At 43.7% G+C, this 23,535-nt stretch overlaps 1 pseudogene; it reads right to left on the reverse strand.

Moving 5' to 3' along the window:
• Positions 1–18,873: 18,873 nt before the first annotated feature.
• On the reverse strand, positions 18,874–22,023 carry LOC122923682 (annotated as a pseudogene).
• Positions 22,024–23,535: the final 1,512 nt, after the last annotated feature.

The following is a 23,535-nucleotide window of genomic DNA, read 5'->3' on the forward strand; positions in this document are numbered from 1 at the left end:
CCCCCTCCCGGATCTCCCACCCCCACATACCTATTGGACCTCCCACCCCTTCCAGAGCTCCCACCTCAACATCCCCACACCCCTCCCCAGATCCCCCCTCAGTGTCATCCACAGATCCCCCCCTCAGTGTCATCCACAGATCCCCCCCTCAGTGTCATCCACAGATCCCCCCCTCAGTGTCATCCACAGATCCCCCCCACAGTGTCATCCACAGATCCCCCCCTCAGTGTCATCCACAGATCCCCCCCTCAGTGTCATCCACAGATCCCCCCCTCAGTGTCATCCACAGATCCCCCCCCACAGTGTCATCCACAGATCCCCCCTGTGTCATCCACAGATTCCCCCCCTCAGTGTCATCCACAGATCCCGCCCCCCTCAGTGTCATCCACAGATCCCGCCCCCCTCAGTGTCATCCACAGATCCCCCCCCCCTTCGGTGTCATCCACAGATATCCCCCCTCAGTGTCATCCACAGATATTCCCCCCTCAGTGTCATCCACAGATATCCCCCCCGCTCAGTGTCATCCACAGATATCCCCCCCCCCTCAGTGTCATCCACAGATATCCCCCCCCCCCTCAGTGTCATCCACAGATATCCCCCCCTCAGTGTCATCCACAGATATCCCCCCCTCAGTGTCATCCACAGATATCCCCCCCTCAGTATCATCCACAGATATCCCCCCCACCCAGAGACGCTCACTAGTTCGCAGTCCGCCCTGCGCTGATAAAGTCCGGTCACTGCTGGGCCGCATGACATGGCTTTGCAGGCCGTAGGTTGGCCATCAATGCTCTAGATTCATTCAACGCAGAGTGATCTATTTCAAGTGTTTATTTATTTTAATGTTGATGATTATTGCCTACAGCTAATGAAAACCCAAAAGTCAGGATTTAAGAAAATTTTAATATAGTGAAAAAGTGGAGTGAAGTGGAAGGAAGGAAAAAGTGTGGTGGAAAAAGTTGAGCAAGCAACATTGATAAACGCAGCCTTCAAAGGATTGTCAAGAAAAGGCCTTAAAGAATTTTGGGGGATCCACAAGGAGTGGACTGTGGCTTGGGTCAGTTCTTCAAGAGCCACCACATAAGTATCCAGGACATTGGCTACAACTGTCGTATTCCTTGTGTCAAGCCACTCATGATCCAGAGACGTCAGAAATGTCTTACCTGAGCTAAGGAGAAAAAGGAACTGGACTGTTGCTCAGTGGACCAAAGTCCTGTTTTCAGATAAAAGTACATTTTGCATTTCATTTGGACATCAAGGTCCCCAGAGTCTGAAGGAAGAGTGGAGAGGCACACAATCCAAGTTGCTTGAGGTTCAGTGTAAAGTTTCCAGAGTCAGTGATGGTTTGGGGAGTCATATCATCTGCTGGTGTTGGTCCACTGTGTTATATCAAGTCCAAAGTCAGCGCAGCCATCTACCAGGAACTTTTAGAATACTTCATGCTTTCCTCTGCTGACAAGCTTTATGGAGATGCTGATTTCATTTTCCAGCAGGGTTTGGCACCTGACGACACTGCCAAAAGTACCAATACCTGGCTTAATAATCATGGAATCATTGGGCTTGATTGGCCAGCAAACTCTCCTGACCCAAACCCCATAGAGAATCTATAATAAGGAAGATGAGAGATACCAGATCCAACAATGCTGATGAGCTGAAGGCCACTATCAAAACAACCTGGGTGCCACAGGCTGATCGCCTCCATGTCATACAGTTTTGATGCAGAAATTTATGCAGAAGGAACACTGACCAAGTGTATTCAGTGCATAAACTGTACGTAGTTTTCAGTAGGCCAGCATTTCTGTATTACATTTTTCTTTTAATTAAGATGAGAAATGGTGGAAAAATCATCATGGAAGTAAGTGCCCCCATAATGTCCCCGATAAAGTGTGCCAGTATAAAATCCCCCTATATAGTGCCTCCAGTAGATGCCCTCATAGTGTCCCCTGTAATGTGCCAGTATAAAATGCCCCCATAGTCGGCAGTACGGCGCCTCAGTGGTTAGCACTGGTGCCTTGCAGTGCTAGGTTCGAATCCGAACAATGACAACATCTGCATGGAGTTTGTATGTTCTCCCCGTGTTGCGTAGGTTTCCTCCCACACCCCAAAGACATACTGATGGGGAACTTAGACTATGAGCCCCATTGGGGACAGCTTGATGCTAATGTCTGTAAAGTGCTGCGGAATATGTCAGTCTTCCTGTTGATGAGTTATGTGAGAACAGTCAGCACTTGACTTGGACTGCCATGAGGAGGAGGCTAAGGGGGAAGCGGGCATCTGATGACTGAAATGCATAGATGTGTTGGTGGTGGTAGTAGTGAGTGCCACTAGTGGCCAGAGTGATGGCAGTAGGGTCACTGGCAGCCATGGTAACAGTGGCACTTGGAGAAAATAAGGAATTGTAAGGGGGGCCAGGGCATCCAGGATTTCATATCACAGTCTGATCGGTGGGCGCAAACACCCGGGCCCCTGCTAATCAGCTGTTTGAGAATCAGCAGCATTCTTATGAGCGCTGTGGCCTTCTTGCTTTTCCTAGACCAAGTAATGACACGTTCATGTGTCACGTGGCCTAGGAGCAGCTCAGCCCCATTCAAAAGAATGCGGCTGAGAGCGATACCAAGCACAACCACTATACTATGTACATTGCTGCGCTTCGTAAGCTGCATGAAGGCAGTGCCTTCTCAAAATAGCTGATCAGCGGGGGTCCTGGGGGTCCGAGCTCCACCAATCAGATACTGATGACCTATCCAGAGGATAGGTCATCAGTAAAAACAAATCTCAGAAAACCCTTTTAAAGGGAACCTGCCACCGGGATGTGTGGAGAGTTGAGGACATGGGTTGCTAGATGGCCGCTAGCACATCTGCAATACCCAGTCCCCATAGCTCTGTGTGCTTTTATTGTGTAAAAAAAACTATTTGATACATATGCAAATTAACCTGAGATGAGTCCTGTCTCTGACTCATCTCACGTACAGGACTCATCTCAGGGTAATTTGCATATGTATCAAATCGTTTTTTGGACACAACAAAAGCACGGAGAGCTATGGGGACGGGGTATTGCGGATGTGCTAGCGGCCATCTAGCAACCCATGTCCTCAGCTCTATACATAAAATCCTCGTGACAGGTTCCCTTTAACCGCCTCCGGACCACCTAACGCAGGATCGCGGTCCGGAGACGGCTGTCTCAGGCAGAGTCACGCATCTATGCGTCATCTCGCGAGACGCGAGATAACGCTCACAGCCGGCCCGCGCATGCGCATCGCGGGCCGGCAAAAGTTAGAGGAGTATTTCGTCATCAGCCTGCCAGCCAATGATCATGGCTGGCAGGCTGATGATTTTTAAAAAATCGAATCAGAAGCTATATAACACCTTATATTTATAAATATAAGGTGTTAAATTGCTTCCCTGCTCCTCTGCTGGTCCTTTTCATCGGTTGGTTCCAGCAGAGGAGCAGGCATCACAGTGAGTACACACCAACAGCACACATAGCCCCAGATCACCCCTCATCACCCCAATTAACCCCTTGATCACCCCTTGAACGCCCTGTCAATCACCTAGTGAAAGGGAAAAAAGTGAGCAGTGTTAACTGTCACTTTTTTTTTCCACTGGTATTGACCGTTAGGTTTTAGGATAGTTTAGGCCCCTTGGTTAGGTAGTTTAGCGATCGTTTAGCGCCCAGCCCACCGCACCGCAGTCCGTTATTCGCTGATTAGCGTGTCGCTAATCAGCATTGGTACTTTTATAGTATCTGTAAGTGATCAAAACTGATCACAGTCAGATCTATAATAGTATTAGTGTCACCTTAGTTCGCCCTCCACCCAAAACGCAGTGTTTGCCCGATCAGGCCTGATCCGTCGCCCACACGTGCGTTCGCCCACGCCCGCCCAGCCGTAGTAACAAAAACATTTTTTTTTTTGATCACTGCACATTTACTTTACACGCGCTGCGACGATAAAAAAAAAATCAGTTTTGATATTTTTTATCAATCGCATCGGCCTCCGGTACTTCGCTAGCCTCCCATTTGTAAGACAGGCTTGCTTTTTTTTTTGGGTAGTCTCAGGGAATACCCCCTAAATTTAGTTGACCAAATGGCAAACAAGGGGTATTCTTCTGAAGAGGCCTACAAGATTCTGACCCAGTCGGATGAGGAATGGGAACCCTCATCTGATGAATCTAGCGGATAAGAGTACGAACCTGTAGAAAGCAGTGGCTCTCTGACTCAAAGTTCGGACGAGGAGGTTGAGGTCCCTGATACCACCAGGCGTACCCGGCCCCGTGTTGCTACACCACAGGTTGCGCAGGATCCGCTTCAAGGGCAGCAGAGTGGGGCTGGCGCTGTCGGATTGCGTGGTGAGGCATACACCAGCAGCGCAGCCCACCCTGGACCTAGTACCAGCACTGCCGTACAACATGGTGAAGTGGCGAGCACCAGAAGGGCAGTTGAAGCTTGTACGGTGGCACGTGCAGTAGTTACCCCATCGCAGCCACCGCACAGACAGACCCGTAGAGCCCCTAGAGTCCCTGAGGTGCTGGCAAACCCTGATTGGCAGTCCCCAACTTCAGCCGCACTATTAGTTCCCCCTTTCACCGCCCAGTCTGGAGTTCGGGTTGAGACAGCTCAGATCAGTTCGGCACTGGGATTTTTTGAGCTGTTCTTGACTGCGGAGCTCTTGGACATAGTCGTGGCAGAAACAAATCGGTATGCCACTCAATTTATAGCCGCCAACCCGGGAAGCTATTATGCCCAGCCTTTCCGGTGGAAACCCGTCCAAGTTTCCGAATTAAAAAAATTTCTGGGCCTTCTCCTCAACATGGGTCTAACTAAAAAGCATGAATTGCGGTCATATTGGTCCACAAACCCAATTCATCACATGCCCATGTTCTCTGCTGCCATGTCCAGGGCACGATTTGAGGCCATCCTGCGTTTCCTGCACTTTAGCGACAACAGCTTCTCTCGTCCCAGAGGCCACCCAGCTTTTGACCGGCTCCACAAAATTCAGCCCCTCATAGACCACTTCAACAACAAATTTGCAGATTTGTATACCCCTGAGCAAAACATCTGCGTAGACGAGTCCCTTATACATTTTACCGGGCACCTTGGCTTCAAACAATACATCCCAAGCAAGCGCGCCTGGTATGGGGTCAAATTGTATAAGCTCTGTGAAAGGGCCACAGGCTATACCCACAAATTTCGGATCTATGAGGGTAAAGATCAGACCCTGGAGCTGGTTGGTTGCCCTGACTACCTGGGGAGCAGTGGTAAGACAGTCTGGGACGTGTCACCCTTATTTGGCAAGGGGTACCATCTTTATGTGGACAATTTCTACACAAGTGTGCCCCTCTTCAGGCATTTGTTCCTAGAACAGATTGGCTGCTCTGGCACCGTGCGACCTAGTCGCCGGGGCTTCCCCCAACGGCTCGATACCACCCATCTTGCAGGGGGGGAGAGGGCTGCCTTGTGTAGCGAAGAACTGCTCGCGGTGAAATGGAGAGACAAGCGTGAAGTTTACATGCTCTCCTCCATTCACGCAGACACAACAATACAAATAGAACGAGCAACCCAAGTCATTGAAAAGCCCCTCTGTATCCATGACTATAATTCGCTCATGGGAGGGGAGGACTTCAATGACCAGATGTTGGCTCCCTATTTAGTTTCCCGACGCACCAGACGCTGGTATAAGAAGGTGTCTGTATATTTGATTCAATTGGCTGTATATAATAGTTTTGTTCTCTACAGTAAGGCTAGGAGAACAGGATCCTTCCTCAAATTTCAGGAAGAGATCATCGAGAACCTCCTGTATCCAGGAGGTTCTGTGGCCCCAACCACCAGTGTAGTGAGCCGTCTACACGAGCGACATTTCCCCAATGTCGTTGCTGGTACCTCAACCCAACAGTCACCCCGAAAAAGATGTCGTGTCTGTAGAAGGAGTGGAATAAGGCGTGACACCCGCTATTTCTGTCCTGACTGCCCTGACCACCCTGCCCTATGCTTTGGGGAGTGTTTCCGGAAGTACCACACACAGGTACACTTAGCATAGGGATCACATCTCACAGGACAGGCACACAGGGCTATTAGGGCCCTTTCACTCACAGCTGCTGCAAACCTCTCCTTTCACCTGGGACAAAGTGCATAATGTACTTCGCCACATATTTGGGCGATTTGCGCTTTGCACATTGTCCCATGGGGAAGGAGAGGTTTGTCCTATAAAGGTAAAAAATAAATAGAAAATCACCAGTAAGCATAAAAGTTAACGTTCTGTTCAAAAAGTTAAATAAAGTTTATATGTTCCGTTCAAATGTTATTATAAAGTTAATAAATTCATTGCGTTGCTGCCTGTTTTTTTCTTTTTTACCTTCCAGGTGGACCAACCGATCGACTAGCTGCAGCACTGATGTGCATTCTGACAGAAGCATTGCGCTGCTGTCAGATTACACAAAAGTTGGTGTATGCGGCGCTGCAAGACAATATTTCTCCTCTGCAGTAATAGATACGTTTGCCAAGGCATATGAGCTATGGGGGCGGCGGTGTTCATATGCTTTGGCAAACACTTTGTATATATAAAAAATAAATAAATCCCGGCAATGATTTATTCATCCGCATCGATTGATGTGAATGGAGAAATTGGGTGTGCCAGGGCATACGATCTAAGTGGGTATGGATGTTGGGCGGAGCTCCTATGTCCTGGCAGACGCCTTTCCCCTCCTTTTTTTTTGGCAGAGATTTTTTCATCCACATTGATCGATGCGAATGAAGAAATCTGTGCCGTTCATTTTTTCTTTCAGCCCAGAGGCTGAACGAAAAAAAAATATCTCATTACCCGTATGCTCAATATAAGGAGAATAGAAGAAACTCCTAATGCTGGCCATACATGTAATGATTGCGGAGACCCCCAAATGCTAGGGCAGTACAAACACCCCACAAATGACCCCATTTTGGAAAGAAGACACCCTAAGGTATTCGCTGAGGGGCATATTGAGTCCATGAAAGATTAGCGGAAAGGGAGACTTTGTGAGAAAAAACGTAAAAAAAATCAATTTCCGCTAACTTGTGCCCAAATTTTTTTTTCCGATGAACTCGCCATGCCCCTCATTGAATACCTTGGGGTGTCTTCTTTCCAAAATGGGGTCACATGTGGGGTATTTATACTGCCCTGGCATTTTAGGGGCCCTAAAGCGTGAGAAGTGTGGGATCCAAATGTCTAAAAATGCCCTCCTAAAAGGAATTTGGGCCCCTTTGCGCATCTAGGCTGCAAAAAAGTGTCACACATGTGGTATCGCCGTACTCAGGAGAAGTTGGGCAATGTGTTTTGGGGTGTCATTTTACATATACCCATGCTGGGTGAGAGAAATATCTTGGTCAAATGCCAACTTTGTATAAAAAAATGGGAAAAGTTGTCTTTTGCCGAGATATTTCTCTCACCCAGCATGGGTATATGTAAAAAGACACCCCAAAACACATTGCCCTACTTCTTATGAGTACGGAGATACCACATGTGTGACACTTTTTTGCAGCCTAGGTGGGCAAAGGGGCACACATTCCAAAGAGCACCTTTCGGATTTCACAGGGCATTTTTTACACATTTTGATTTCAAACTACTTCTCACGCATTAGGGCCCCTAAAATGCCAGGGCAGTATAACTACCCCACAATTGACCCCATTTTGGAAAGAAGACACCCCAAGGTATTCCGTGAGGGGCATGGCGAGTTCCTAGAATTTTTTATTTTTTGTCACAAGTTAGCGGAAAATTATGATTCTTTTTATTTTTTATTTTTATTACAAAGTCTCATATTCCACTAACTTGTGACAAAAAATAAAAACTTCCATGAACTCACTATGCCCATCACGAAATACCTTGGGGTGTCTTCTTTCCAAAATGGGGTCACTTGTGGGGTAGTTATACTGCCCTGGCATTTTAGGGGCCCTAATGTGTGAGAAGTAGTTTGAAATCAAAATGTGTAAAAAATGCCCTGTGAAATCCTAAAGGTGCTCTTTGGAATGTGGGCCCCTTTGCCAACCTAGGCTGCAAAAAAGTGTCACACATGTGGTATCGCCGTACTCAGGAGAAGTTGGGCAATGTGTTTTGGGGTGTCATTTTACATATACCCATGCAGGGTGAGATAAATATCTTGGTCAAATGCCAAGTTTGTATAAAAAAATGGGAAAAGTTGTCTTTTGCCGAGATATTTCTCTCACCCAGCATGGGTATATGTAAAAAAACACCCCAAAACATATTGCCCAACTTCTCCTGAGTACGGCAATATCACATGTGTGACACTTTTTTGCAGCCTAGGTGGGCAAAGGGGCCCACATTCCAAAGAGCACCTTTAGGATTTCACAGGGCATTTTTTACACATTTTGATTTCAAACTACTTCTCACACATTAGGGCCCCTAAAATGCCAGGGCAGTATAACTACCCCACAAGTGACCCCATTTTGGAAAGAAGACACCCCAAGGTATTTCGTGATGGGCATAGTGAGTTCATGGAAGTTTTTATTTTTTGTCACAAGTTAGTGGAATATAAGACTTTGTAAGGAAAAAAAATCATTAAAAAAAATCATCATTTTCCGCTAACTTGTGACAAAAAATAAAAAGTTCTATGAACTCACTAAGCCCATCAGCGAATACCTTAGGGTGTCTACTTTCCAAAATGGGGTCATTTGTGGGGGGTTTCTACTGTCTGGGCATTGTAGAACCTCAGGAAACATGACAGGTGCTCAGAAAGTCAGAGCTGCTTCAAAATGCGGAAATTCACATTTTTGTACCATAGTTTGTAAACGCTATAACTTTTACCCAAACCATTTTTTTTTACCCAAACATTTTTTTTTATCAAAGACATGTAGAACAATAAATTTGAGAAAAATGTATATATAGATGTCGTTTAAAAAAATAATAATACAACTGAAAGTGAAAAATGACATTTTTTTGCAAATATTTCGGTAAATTTCGATTAATAACAAAAAAAGTAAAAATGTCAGCAGCAATGAAATACCATCAAATGAAAGCTCTATTAGTGAGAAGAAAAGGAGGTAAAATTCATTTGGGTGGTAAGTTGCATGACCGAGCAATAAACTGTGAAAGTAGTGTAGTGCAGAATTGTAAAATGTGGTCTGGTCATTAAGGGTGTTTAAGCTAGGGGAGGTGGTTAAGGTGCAATAGTGAGTCATCGATCCCAATACTACTGGTGCCAAAGTTAGATTGTACATGAGCATTGTGTAATGACTTTAGAAAATTGAGTGAGGTGTCAAAATGTGATGTATACCCCATGCCCAAGGTAAATAAACTGAGAGGCCTGGTAATGCAAGGTAATGATCTTATGAAGGGTTGCTGGCAGATACCATTAGCAGATCAGGCCAAAGAGAAGACTGTGTTGTCCACTAAAGAGAGGTTGTTCCAGTATGTAGTGATGCCATTTGAGTGACATGCACCTGCTGCGTTTCAAAGGCTGATAGATCTCATCTTGAGGCCACATCATGATTATGCAGCTGCCTACCTTGATGATGTGGTCATTTTTAGTTCAGACTGAAAAAGTCCTCTGCAAAGTACAGACCATGCTAGATACCATTAGTGATGCAGGCCTCACTGTAGACCTGTCGACATAGAAACTTCAGCACTCCAATCAATATGGTGATATCAAGGTGTCTTTATTTTAATTTTTTCTTATGCAAGGCAACTTAAAGTGACAATGTGACGTTTCGGTCAACGTAGACCTTTTTCAAACACTATAACAGAAAATTAAATTTTTTAAAATTTTTGCATTGTGGTTTTATCATATAGAGCAATTATAGTTATACAGTCAAGTAGCTTTTATTTCCATACACACAAATGCATTGGGAGCACACGCATTCTATTCCAAATCAAAACATAAAGAAAAATATATTGAATATATCTAAAGAAAAGTGAATATTAGCAGTGTTTGTCTTCTTTACAAACTCATTCACTATATAAACTGAAAATATTTGAAGATTTTGCTTTCCTTTGAATCACTTCACTAATATTTAGTTGTATAACCGCTGTCTCTGAGAACTGCTGGACGTCTGTGCTGCTCGGAGTCACCACCTTCTGCCCCTGTGACCAGGTATTCCAGCCCAGGATGATTGGACTACATTCCACAGTTCTTCTCTATTTCTTGGCTTTGCCTCAGAAACTGCATTTTCGATGTCACCCACAAGTTTTCAATCTTGTTGGTCTGGAACCAAGATGTTGCACGTTTACTGGTGTGTTTGGGGTCGTTGTCTTGTTGGAACACCCATCTCAAGGGCATTTCCTCTTCAGCATAAGGCAGCATGACCTCTTCCAGTATTCTGATGTATTCAAACTGATCCATGGCCCCTGGTCTGCGATAAATAGGCCCAACACCGTAGTATGAGAAACATCCCCATTTTATGATGCTTGCCCACCATGCTTCACTGTCTTCACAGTGCACTGGGGCTGAATTCAGTGTTTGGGGGTCGTCTGACAAACTGTCTCCGGCCACTAGACCCAAAAAGAACACTTACTTTCATCAGTCCACAAAATGTCTCTTTAGGCCGTCAATGTGCTCTTTCGCAAATTGTAACCTCTTCAGCACATGTTTTTTTTTTCAACAATGGGACTCTGCGGGGGCTTCTTGCAGATAGCTTGGCTTCACATAGGCGTCTTCTAATTGTAACAGTCCTCACAGGTAACGTTAGACCTTCTTTGATCTTCCGGGAGCGGATTGAGTCCTTGCCATTTTGGCTATTCTTCTATCCATTCGAATGGTACTTTTTCGCTTACTACCACCTCTTTCAGGTTTTTGTTACCATTTTAAAGCATTTGCGATCATTTTAGCTGAGCAGCCTATCATTTTCTGCACTTCTTTATATGTTTCCCCCTCTCCAATACACTTTTTAATCAAGGTACGCTGTTCTTCTGAACAATGTCTGAAGCGACCCATTTCCCGCAGCATTTCAGAGAGAAATGCACTGTAACCAGCATGTACAACATTTGCTGCCTTCCTTTCCTAAATGAGGGCAATAATTGCCACCTGTTTTTCAAAGAATGAATGACCTCACTAATTGAACTCCACACTGCTATTATTTTGAACATGCCCCTTTCAATTTGTGGTCCAATTACACAGAATCAGCAGCATGTGTGTCATGACTGTTGGGTCTGTTGGATTTATATTACTCTACTACACCTGCTAGTAAATTACTTGCCATGTAGAAATATAATTTCTACCAAAAACAGTGATTGATCAGGTTAGTGATGTCTGACTGCTATTATTTTGAACACAACTGTACATATATGGAGAGGTGACGAAACACATAAATATCCCTCTTTGGTGGTCTATCTAGTAATGTACATTACAATCCACATTTCGGTTGTTCTGAGCAGGTATCTGTGTAATTAGGTTAAGTTTACATCAACTATGTAAAATAATGAATCGCTGTTCGGTCTTGAGGTAAAATTACGCGCAGTGCTAAAGTGCATAATCACAAGATGCAATGAGGACCCGGATCCCCTGACGTATAGAAGGAACTTACCAAGTTGCCAGGGAAAGATTAGGGAAAAGGATGAAAGATGTATTGAGCTGGTAGACATGTGTATCCACACCATGAGTGACGCTAGAGAGCATGGGAAGATGTCCACTATTTGTTATGTAAGTAACAGGAGGTGTTTTGTTTAGACAGGAAGTGCCTTGTATTCCCACATGGAATGCATGGGTAGTAGATGGGAAAACAGTCCTAACCTATGTGTCACGGTCCCTCCCGTGACAGAGGTGTGAAGATCGGATAGACTTGCTGCACGTGAGGCTATCTGACAGGTCTCTCTGTTTTCCTCTTTGTATGTTGTTGTTTGGCAGGATCTCACCTCTCCTCAGGTTCTTCTTGTTATCAGTGATGAGGCTCTATTTAGGTCCGCCTCACACTGCTGACTATGCGGTTGATATTTCCTCTGGGAGTTGCTAGAGCTTGTTTGTCTTGGATCTCCTGCTTCTCCATTCATCTCAATGCTAAGTACAAGTTGCCTGTTCTGTTTGTTGTTCTCTGGTGTGTTTTTGTTCTAGGCCTCAGGGAGACGCGGGTTTCTTCATCTGGGAAGGAACCAGCTGTCTCGTCTCCTGCTACCTATCCTTGGGCTCGTCAGTTTCAGCAGGGCATAGAAATCTAGCATATAAACATTTCCACCATCAGGATCTGCTCATACTGGCAGGAGTTAGGGAAAGGCCTAGGGATTACTAGGAGGTCACCATCCCTCTTCCTTAGCTTTTGAGGCCTAGACTGTTTTTCTTTTGTGTGTATCTGGTGTTTTCCCCTTCCCCATTACCCGTAACATTATGTGGCTATACTTGTATTATAGTGAATATAAGATGTAAAGAAAGTTTATATAGAGTATAAGAAGGGAATGTAGGTGCTACGATGTTAATTAGGAAGGCAGAATAGCGCTAGGATGGTGGGGTAAAAATCAAAGATGGTGGTGCGTTCCACTGTGGAATGCACCGATCTCTATGGTTGGCCTGACAGGTGCTGGGTAGGAGTGGGCGATACCGATACCTATGGCTGACCTGCAGGGTGCTAAATGAAGACTAGACTGACCAATACGCATCCTCAATATGTATCTGCATTGATGTAATAAAAAAAGATGTTTTGAATACAAAGAGCAGCCGCTAGGATTTTTTGCTACATTGGCTCCTAATAACACATGCACCCTGCTATGGTGGTCTGGTGTTTGATGCAATTACTGACCAATTTACGCTGCTTGTACAGACACTCCAGCAGCTGTAGCAGACTGTTCTAGTGCTGTAGGAGACATCCAGCAGAAAATCTGCCGCTTGATGCACATACGCAACTGGTTGTGTCCCCACCTATCTCTTGGTTGAACTTGATTGACTTATGTCTTTTTTCAACTGTAGTAACAATGTAACTACAGTATCTCACAAAAAAAAAAAGACCACTCCTCACATTTTTGTAAATATTTTATTCAATTTTTTTCATGAGACAACACTGAAGATCTGTCCCTTTGATACGATGTAAAGTAGTCGGTGTACAGCTTGTACAACAGTGTAAATTGGGTGTGCCCTCAAAATACTTCAACACACAGCCATTAATGTCGAAACCGCTGGCAGAAAAAGTGAGTACGTGAGTGAAAATGGCCAAATTGTTTCCAAAGTGTCAATATTTTATGTGGCCACCATTATTTTCCAGCACTGCCTCAACTCTCTTGGGCATGGAGTTCACTGGAGCTTCACAGGTTGCTACTGAACTCTTTCTCCATGATGACATCACTGAGCTGGTGGATGTTACAGACCTTGTGCTTCTCCACCTTCCATTTGAGGATGCCCCACAGATGCTCAATAGTGTTAAGGTCTGGAGACATGCTTAGCCAGTCCAGCACCTTTACCCTCAGTTTCTTTGGCAAGGCAGTGGTTGTCTTGGAGGCGTTTGGGGTTGTTATCATGTTGGAATACTGCCCTGCGGCACAGTTTCTGAAGGGAGGGGGATCATGTTCTGATTCAATATGTCAAAGTACATGTTGGCATTCATGGTTCCCCCAATGAACTGTAGCTCCCTACAGCCGGTAGCACTCATGCAGCCCCAAACCATGACACTTCTACCACCATGCTTGACTGTAGGCAATACACAATTGTCTTTGTACTCCTCACCTGGTTGCCACCACACACACTTGACACCATCTCAACGAAATATGTTTCTCTTGGTCTCATCAAAGCACAGAACATGGTTCCAGTAATTCATGTCCTTAGTCTGCTTGTCTTCTGCAAACTGTTTGCGGGCTTTCTTATGCATCATCTTTAGAAGAAGACGACAGCCATGCAGACCAATTTGATGCAGTGTGCGGCGTATGGTGTGATCACTGACAGGCTGACCCCTCATCCTTGTAACCTCTGCGGCAATTCTGGCAGCACTCCTATGTATCTTTTGAAAAGACAACCTCTGGCGATGAAGCTGAGCACTGACAGGCTGACCCCCCACCCCTGTAACCTCTGCAGAAACGCTGGCAGCACTCATACAACCTCTGGATGTGAAACTGGGCACATGCCCTCAAGTTCTTTGGTTGACCATGGCGAGACCTGTTCTGAGTGGATCCTGTCTTGTTAAACTGCTGTATGGTCTTGGCCACCGTGCTGCAGCTCAGTTTCAGGGTGTTGGCAAACTTCTTATAGACTAGGCCTGTGATAGCTAACCTCCGGCACTCCAGCTGTGGTAAAACTACAACTCCCAAGATGGACACTTGCTTGGCTGTTCTCAGAACTCCATAGAAATGAATGGAACATGCTGGGGGTCGTAGTTTTACCACAGCTGGAGTGCCGGAGGTTAGCCATCACTGGACTAGACTATCTTTATGTAGAGCAACAATTATTTTTTTCATATCCTCGGAGAGTTCTCTTCCATGAGGTGCCCTTTTGAACTTCCAGTGACCAGTATGAGAGCGATAACACCAAATTTAACATACCTGTTCCCCATTCACACCTGAGACTTTGTAATACTAACGAGTTACATGACACCGGGGAGGGAAAATGGCTAATTGGGCACAATTTGGCCATTTGCACTTGTGTACTCACTTTTGTTGACCGCGGTTTACACATTAATGGCATTTTTTATCTTACTTCACAAAAACATGATCAAAAAGCCATATGTACCCCAAAATGGCGCCCGTAAGAACTAAAGCCAGTAAAAGTAAACCCTCACACAGCTTTTCGAGATGGCAATGCGACAAAAAAAATTAGATTTTATGATACAAAAGTAGCAAAACATTAAATAAACCTATATAATTTGGGTTTTGCCATATTCATATCGACCCGCAAATTAAAGTTATCATATCATATATACTGTGGGGATTCGCTCTGATAGGCAGGTTAGCGGACGCAGTATAGAGGCAACAACAAAGTCTTTGGTTTAAACAGTTCAGTGTTTATTCACACATTAAGTAAATGACAAAACAAAAAGTCAATTTAAAGGAAAACAGTCACCTGGTGATTCTGGTGTTCGTTCACACCATGTAGCAAAGAAGAAGTCCTTGGACAAAGCAGAATCCACCTGCTTTCACACCAACAAAGTAGCAGGCCTTAATCCATGCCCAAACTCCCAGGTCCCAACACAGAGACTGACAGAGCTCCACTGTCAGAGAGGAGTAATCCACACCACCTGACAGTGCTGCCTGTGTTTTATAGCCCAAAACCAAGACCCGGCCTGGAGTAGTCACCCACCCAGCACTTTGACTACTCCCATTAAGAGTCATCCCGAATCAGCTATTACAGCCATACTAAACAGCAACGTGTTAAACAGCAACTGCTGCTAACACATGAAACCGGCCAGGAACCTTGGTGACACATCTCTATTATCCACGATCATCTCTTGAACCCTCCTACAATACAGATTAATAAACCCCATAAAAATAAAATAAACACTGACAGAATTGCAATTTGCCTACCTCATCTACCAAAAAATAAAATAAACATTAATCAAAAAGCCAGATTTACCCCAAACGATGCCTATAAGGCTATAGCTTGAACCACAAAAAACTCTTGTAAATTTTTTTGGCAAAAACAATATGTTAATGTCAGCATGCAATTTTTGATTTCTATGCCCAATTGTAACAAATTTTATGCACACCTGTGCAGTCAAAATGATCGCTGCTTCTCTCTATTTCCTTGAAAGGTTTAGTTTCCAAAATGTGGCCTTTTGAGGTGTTTCTTATGTTTTAGCACCTCAAGGTCTCTGCGACCTGAAATTGTGCCTGAAAAACTTCCTGAAAAAATGCGGGATCTAAAATCAGCAAAGTGCTCCTTTAAGGGTACTTTCACACTTGCGTTGTTTGATTCCGGCAGGCAGTTCCGTTGCCTGAACTGCCTGCCTGATCAGGCAAACTCTATGCAAACGCATGTCATTTTTTCTGACTGATCAGGCATTTTTCAGACTGATCAGGATCCTGATCAATCTGAAAAATGCCTGATCAGTCAGAAAAATGCATTGCAATACTGGATCCGTTTTTCCGGTGTCCTCAGGCAAAACGGATCCGGTATTTTTTATCTGCATGCGCAGACCGTAATACTGGATCCGTCAATGCGGCAATTTGAATGCCAGATCCGGCACTAATACATTCCTATGGAAAGATATGCCGGCATTCAGTTTTCTGGGCCACATATAAAACCGCAGCATGCTGCGGTAATATCTCCATCCTGAAAAGTCAAAAAGACTGAACTGAAGACATCCTGATGCATCCTGAACAGATTGCTCTCCATTCAGAATGCATAGGGGATAAAACTGATCAGTTCTTTTCAGATATAGAATCCCTAGGATGGAACTCTATGCTGGAAAAGAAAAATGCTAGTGTGAAAGTAGCCTTATTCTGAGGATGGTATTGTAGTCAGGTAGCACTCAAGGGCCACATATGGGATATCTCTAAAAACTGCAGAATTAGGGTAATACATTTGAAGTGATCTATTTTATCATCTGCTTTTCCACAAAAAATGAAAATCTGCAAAAAAAAAGAATTCGTTTTTTAAAATTTACATCCATTTTGCATTAATTCCTGTGAAATTTTAAATAATTTTAGGAGTGCAGTTTTTATAATGGCTTGATTTCTAGGGGGCGGGGGTCTAATATATAGGCCTCTCAAAGCCACTGCAGAACAGAATTGGTCCCTGAAAAAATTTAACGGAATGGAAATGTTTAAACAACGATGCCAACATAAAGTGGACATTAATGTTTAACTTTTTGTGAGCAATGATTGTCTTAAAAGCAAAGAAATTTAAATTTGAAAAAAACTACAAATATTGCTACATTTTCATGAACTCTTGAATTTTTTTTTAGAAATGAAAACAAAATATATGGACTGAAATTACCACTAACTTAAAGTACGTGTCCGAAAAAATCTCAGAATCGCTCGCATAAATACTATTTGAATGAAGATTAAATACTAATATAACTACATGGAGCGTCGTTACTTCTCTCCATGTCACTCTGGATTTTTCCACAGTGTCTGTGGAGGTGTGAATACAGTGATAAGATAAAAAAAAATATGATTCCTCAGTATAGTACAAATATATTTTTTATTTTAATACAGTGATAAGTGGCAAAGTTCATGGGGACAATGTAGACTTGCTGTCATGCGACAGATGATGTTATGTAACCCCAACCTTAAAGTGTAACTGCCGTTTCATTTTTTATACCGTAATGGTACAGTACACCCTACAGTATATGTGCATTTGTGTTTTCAAATTTAATCATTTTCTGTTTCACCTCATAATAACTCTAATAAATGCATGCCACTTTATCATTCTGCAGGCATCTTCTCACAGTGTTGTCATGTGCAGGCCGTATCCTCTCTGATATAAACATGAGACGAGAGAGCACTGGGAGGAGGAGCGCAGCCCTGAGTGGCGAGGAGAGCGCTGGGAGGAGGAGCTCAGCCCTGACTGTCGGGAAGAGCGCTGGGAGGAGGAGTTCAGCCCTGACTGCCGGGAAGAGCGCTGGGAGGAGGAGCTCAGCCCTGACTGCCGGGAAGAGCGCTGGGAGGAGGAGCTCAGCCCTGACTGCCGGGAAGAACGCTGGGAGGAGGAGCTCAGCCCTGACTGCTGGGAGGAGGAGAGCAGCCCTGAGTGCTGGGGAGAGCGCTGGGAGGAGGAGTACAGCCCTGAGTGCTGGGGAGAGCGCTGGGAGGAGGAGCACAGCCTGAGTACCGGGGAGAGCAATGGGAGGAGGAGCACAGCCCTGAGTGCTGGGAAGAGCGCTGGGAGGAGGAGCGCAGCCCTGAGGGGCGGGGCTCGGGCAGAAGTGGAGGGGGGAGGGCTGCTTTAGATGCTGCTATCTCCTGAATGGTAGAAACTAGCATGGAATTGGTTTGTTTGAAAGCTGACATTCCAGGCTTTTATACAAGACCAAAATCACAGCTAAAGGCCAAGCAACAGAGGAGAAATGACTGTTAGTCAGGAATAAGCGAGTGTAAAACCTGCTTTTACTTTCACTTTCAGCTGCATTCACTGCTCCCTCTCCATCAGTGATATCTTCCCATGTACTGAACATATTGCTGCCATTCTGGTATTGTCTAAAAGCCCATATCTCTAGCTGGTACTAAACCAAAGATATGAGCAGCTAAAGCAGCTGCAGTCTGGAGGAGAATGAGGGAGCCGCTGCAGAGCTGAAAGGTGGAAAGAAAGATAGTAAAAAAATATATAGAAATGTAGAAATGTGACATTACCATCAGTGTAGTGACTCACATAATAAAATTAAGTTATTTTTACCACACAGTAAATGCCGTAAAAAATCCAACAAAATAATTTAAAAATTGCATTTTTTTTTAACATTTCCCCTAAAAAAAAAAAAGAAAAGTTATTTACTACACTATATATACCCAAAAATAATTCCTAAAAAACTAATTCCGCAAAATAAAAAAAAAACATTAAGAAGAAAACATTTAAAAGTTATAACACAAAGGAGGGAAATATTATTGGTCCTAAAGGCTAAAATTAATGATGTCACTAAGGGGTTAAAAATGCAATAGTGTCCCCTGAGTTGTGCGCCAACAAGATTTACTGCAGACACACGTTAAAAAATCTACAAAAAAAAAAGTGATATTTTTGGGAGGGTTTTCCCAATTTTAAGGTCACTGTTAAGAGGTTAAAACAAATGCTTCCTGATTTCATGTAATGCAGGGCTAGTCTGTCTCTGGTTAGCTGTATGTGAGAGGATACACACTGCTTTGGAGTAGTGGGGGAGGTTATCTGCATTCTGATTGGGCTTGTCTGTCTCTGGTTAGCTGTATGTGAGAGGATACACACTGCTTTGGAGTAGTGGGGGAGGTTATCTGCATTCTGAATGGTCTTGTCTGTCTCTGGTTAGCTGTATGTGAGAGGCTACACACTGCTCTGGGGTAGTGAGGGAGGTTATCTGCATTCTGATTGGTCCTGCTAGTTAAATGTGATGAGAGCAAGGGGTTATGGGAAGAGAGGGAAATACAGGATGGCCTCAAGAACATGGCAAAGATCAACACAGGAAGTGCAGTAGAGGAACTTAGGAAGATGCTGAAATAGAGGCACAGAGAAATAGGGTTGCTAAGGGCTGAATACAGACATCAGAAAGGTAAAAATAACTGAAAAATAAAGCTCCATGAATATCTTCCCTTCAGCATTAGATATGTTAGGAATTTAATTTATGGTAATAAAATGGCAGTTACACTTTAATTCCTGAATTGAATAACTGGGGATAAAATAATTTTTTACTCTTACATTTCCCACATTTCAAAAAATAATTCAGTGTAGTTCCTTCTGATCTGGCGAGTTGTAGACTTTTATTTTCTTACAAAACATTTTCCATGTATAGAACATCAAAACTGCTTCTCTCCTGTGTGGTTTCTCTGATGCTTTAGCTTTACTTTGGCTTTAGTTATAAAATATTTCTCACTTTGAGCACAAAAATGGCTTTTTTCACATGACTTCTCTCATGTGTAACAAGATATAATTTATCTGTAAAACCTTTCCCACATCTATAGTTTCTCTCCTGTATGACCTCTCATGGCAAACCAGATACATTTTGTGTAACCATTTCACACATTCTGAATATGAATACGACTTCTCCCCTGTGTGACTTCTCTCATGTCTAACAAATTATGAATTATCTGTAAAACCTTTCCCACATTCTGAACATGACTATGGTTTCTCTCCTGTATGACTTTTCTCATGGCAAACAAGATTATATTTTTTTGTAAAACATTTCCCACATTCTGAACATGAATATGGCTTCTCCCCTGTGTGACTTCTCTGATGTATAACAAGATTTGATTTCTGTGTAAAACATTTACCACACTCTGAACATGGATATGGCTTCTCTCCTGTGTGGCTTCTCTCATGTTTAACAAGATCTGATTTCCATGGAAAATATTTCCCACATAATGAACATGAATATGGCTTCTCTCCTGTATGACTTTTCGCATGGCAAACAAGACTAAATTGTTTTGTAAAACATTTCCCACATTCTAAACAAGAATATGGTTTCTTTGCTGTGTGAATTCTGTCATGTCTAACAAGACTTGTTTTCTGGGTAAAACATTTCCCACATTCTGAACATGAATACGGCTTTTCTCCTGTATGACTTCTCTCATGTGCCGCAAGATTTGATTTATCTGCAAAGGACTTCCCACATTTTGAACACGAACATGGCTTCTCTCCTGTGTGACTTTTCTCATGTCTAACAAAATTTGATTTATCTGTAAAACATTTCCCACATATAGAACATGAATACGGCTTCTCTCCTGTGTGATTTCTCTCATGTTTAACAAGATATGACTTCCACGTAAAACATTTCCCACATTCAGAACATGAATATGGCTTTTCTCCTGTGTGACTTTTCTCATGGCAATCAAGATTGAATTTTTTTGTAAAGCATCTCCCACATTCTGAACATGAATATGGTTTCTTCCCTGTGTGGATTATCTGATGTACAACAAGATGTGTTTTCTGTGTAAAACACTTTCCACATTCTGAACATAAATACGGCTTCTCTCCTGTGTGACATCTCTCATGTTTAACTAGATTTGATTTATTTATAAAGCACTTCCCACATTCAGAACATGAGTATGGTAGCTTCTCCTCTGTGCGACTTCCATGTGTAGAAAGACCTAATCTTCTTGTGGACTCGTTAACACACTGAAACTTTTTACTCCCCTTCTGACCTGTACCGGTGGTAACAATCTGTGGTAGGTTAGGTGAAGGTCCCTTGTGATTATGTGGATTAAGGGTAATTACATTTTCTCCTGAAGTCTGGTTCACGATATCTTCATCTTTGACTTTATAATTTTGTGATAACATGAAGATACCCTCAGAATGCTTACTGGGATTTTCTGTTAAGATAAAAATGGGAATTTATAATTTATTTTTAATCTATGGAATAGACAAACTTTCACACTAGCTCTAAAAAAATTTCATTGTATCCAGCATAGCTGAAAAGGGCAGGAGCACCTCCAGACCCCATTGACTATAATGGGACCAGGCCTGTTTCTGGCATTAGTGTAATGATTTGGCTGGATAAAGATGGAGCTTTATTTGCTGTCTCTCTGACATCACATCAGTGAACATGCTTAGAACACACCTGTATTCCCTACTTGGGATCTGACATGTCAATATTGTCCCTACTGAGTGGCTGTGGCTGACTGCAAGGCATTATGGGCACACCTGCCGGCCAGGGCCCTGCCAAGGGTCATGTGATCCTCCTGCCCTTCTTTCTTATGATCTGTAAAAAGGCAGATGCCATATTGAGCATTTTGCAAGAATCTCAAAAGCTTTGAATTCTCTCTGAAGCCAAATTTGTAAATACATTTTCAATGAATTTGCTTAGAATTGATATGCTCTTTTGCAGGCATAATACATTTCCGGGACGCCTTTGCATAGAAAAGTGTAGTCTACTATACTGGTAGCACAGAAGTAGGACACTCACTTACCATCCATCAACTGAATGCAGCCCTATTCATTAGGGATGAGTGAACTCCTGCATAACATTAACCAGCCGGATCCGTTATGTTGCCCATAGGCCTCTATTATGATGGAATGCTTCTTAAAGGCTTTAGTGGTGCATTCCGCCATAGAATTCCATTATGTTCCGTGGTAATGAAATCCATAACAGAATTCAGGCTAAACCCAAACTTCAAAATTTTAAAGGCAAATGCAGGGTCCTAACATGATGTAAAAAGAGCCTAACTTGTGTATCTCCTTCATTACGTCACTGTACACACGTGTATACACTGCACATGACGGCTCTTACCCTGTGATATAAGAGGCTGGTGCTCCTCCATTACATGTCACTGCACACACGTGTATACACTGCACAAGACGGGTCTTACCTTGCGATATAAGAGGCTGGTGGTCCTCCATTACATGTCACTGCACACACGTGTATACACTGCACATGACGGGTCTTACCTTGCGATATAAGAGGCTGGTGGTCCTCCATTACATGTCACTGCACACACGTGTATACACTGCACATGACGGCTCTTACCTTGTGATATAAGAGGCTGGTGCTCCTCCATCATGGCCTCCTTGTACAGATGCTTGTGTCCTTCTATATACTCCCACTCCTCCATGGAGAAATAGACAGTGACATCCTGACACCTTAGAGGAACCTGACAACACAATGACACCGTCATCACCCAGACCCCTCCAGTGCTGTTACTGGAGAATTTCCCAGCATTCCCACCTCTCCAGTCAGCAGCTTAATCATCTTGTGGGTGAGTTCTAGGATCTTCTGCTCATGTATCAGGGGGTGAGGGGGAGGCTCTGTGATGAGGTGAAGGGTCCTTCTCCACCCCCGTGACTCCCGGATATAGATGATGGGAGTCACACAGTCCCCAGAAGTATTCTTCACTATTGTGCACTCCTGTGGATGGAGAGAGACACTTAGGGAATAAACCTTTCAGGCACCATGTGCTCTCCTCCAGTCCTTCCTTCCTGGGTACAATGTGCCTACTTACCTTCTCATGGCTCCTACAACAAGACTATTAGTCACTGGTCACATGATACATCACTCACCATATTGGGGGCTGATCTTCAGGTTCTCTGTCACTTGGAAGGTCTGGAGGCCATTCTACAGGACCCTGGACTCTTCCTATCACTTCCTATGATGGATTCTCCTTCCCGATGTCTGACTTGTTACAGAATACAATAAAGAGGAGAGAAATCTAGAAAAGTTTACCTCTCCGCTCAGCAGGGAGATGATCTCCAAGGTGAGGTCTAATATTCTTCTGCTGATCTCCTTCCTGTCCATCCTTGGTGGCTCATTCAGAAGGGTCGTATTGCTGGTTTTCTTCATGACGTCTCCAAAAAAAAGGAATAAAGGTTAATCAGTAAGTCCCATGTCCCCTATAATGAGGCCGAGAAAAAGTACAACTCATCCCACAAAACTCAGACCCTCATAAAACTGCACTGATTGGAAAATCCTGAGCTCTGTTTGTATCTGAGCTCCCAGCAGTGCAGTGTGTGGAGGCAGGAGACTCTGAGCTCTAGGTGGGGGCCGGTCTCCTCAGTAATGATGGTGCTCGGCCTCTGAGGTCATAAAGAGCCTGGAGGACACTGGACATTTCTTATTAATAGGTCCAATACTCGCTGGGTGGGGGCCAGTCTGCTCAATAACTATAGAGCTCGGCCTGGAGGACACTGGACATTTCCCTTCTGTTTAAAATGCTGGATTTCCCTCAATAAATGAGAATTAGTGAATGAAAACCTCATTAATATAGAGCAGAATCTCTCAACCAGCCGTGTTCATACGACGCTACCATCACTCCCATAATAAAAAGCCTTCCCTGTTTGTCTAGCCATCATCTCATATCACCTCTTCCATATGCTTCTAATCTACTTGAACATTCCCACCTTGGACTATCCTCCTAAAATGTTTCCTATTTCCTCTTTGACCAACTACAATCTGACTTTTGATCCTACCATTTAACTGAAACTGCACTAAACAAAGTCACCAACAGCCTGCTAACGGGCAAAGCCAAACGCCAGTACTCTGTCCTCCTCCTTGACCTGACCTGATCTGAGTCTAAGCCAGTGCAGTCAGTCAGAGACAGC

Source organism: Bufo gargarizans, unplaced genomic scaffold (assembly GCF_014858855.1).
Source record: "Bufo gargarizans isolate SCDJY-AF-19 unplaced genomic scaffold, ASM1485885v1 original_scaffold_1806_pilon, whole genome shotgun sequence".
Classification (NCBI taxonomy): domain Eukaryota; kingdom Metazoa; phylum Chordata; class Amphibia; order Anura; family Bufonidae; genus Bufo; species Bufo gargarizans.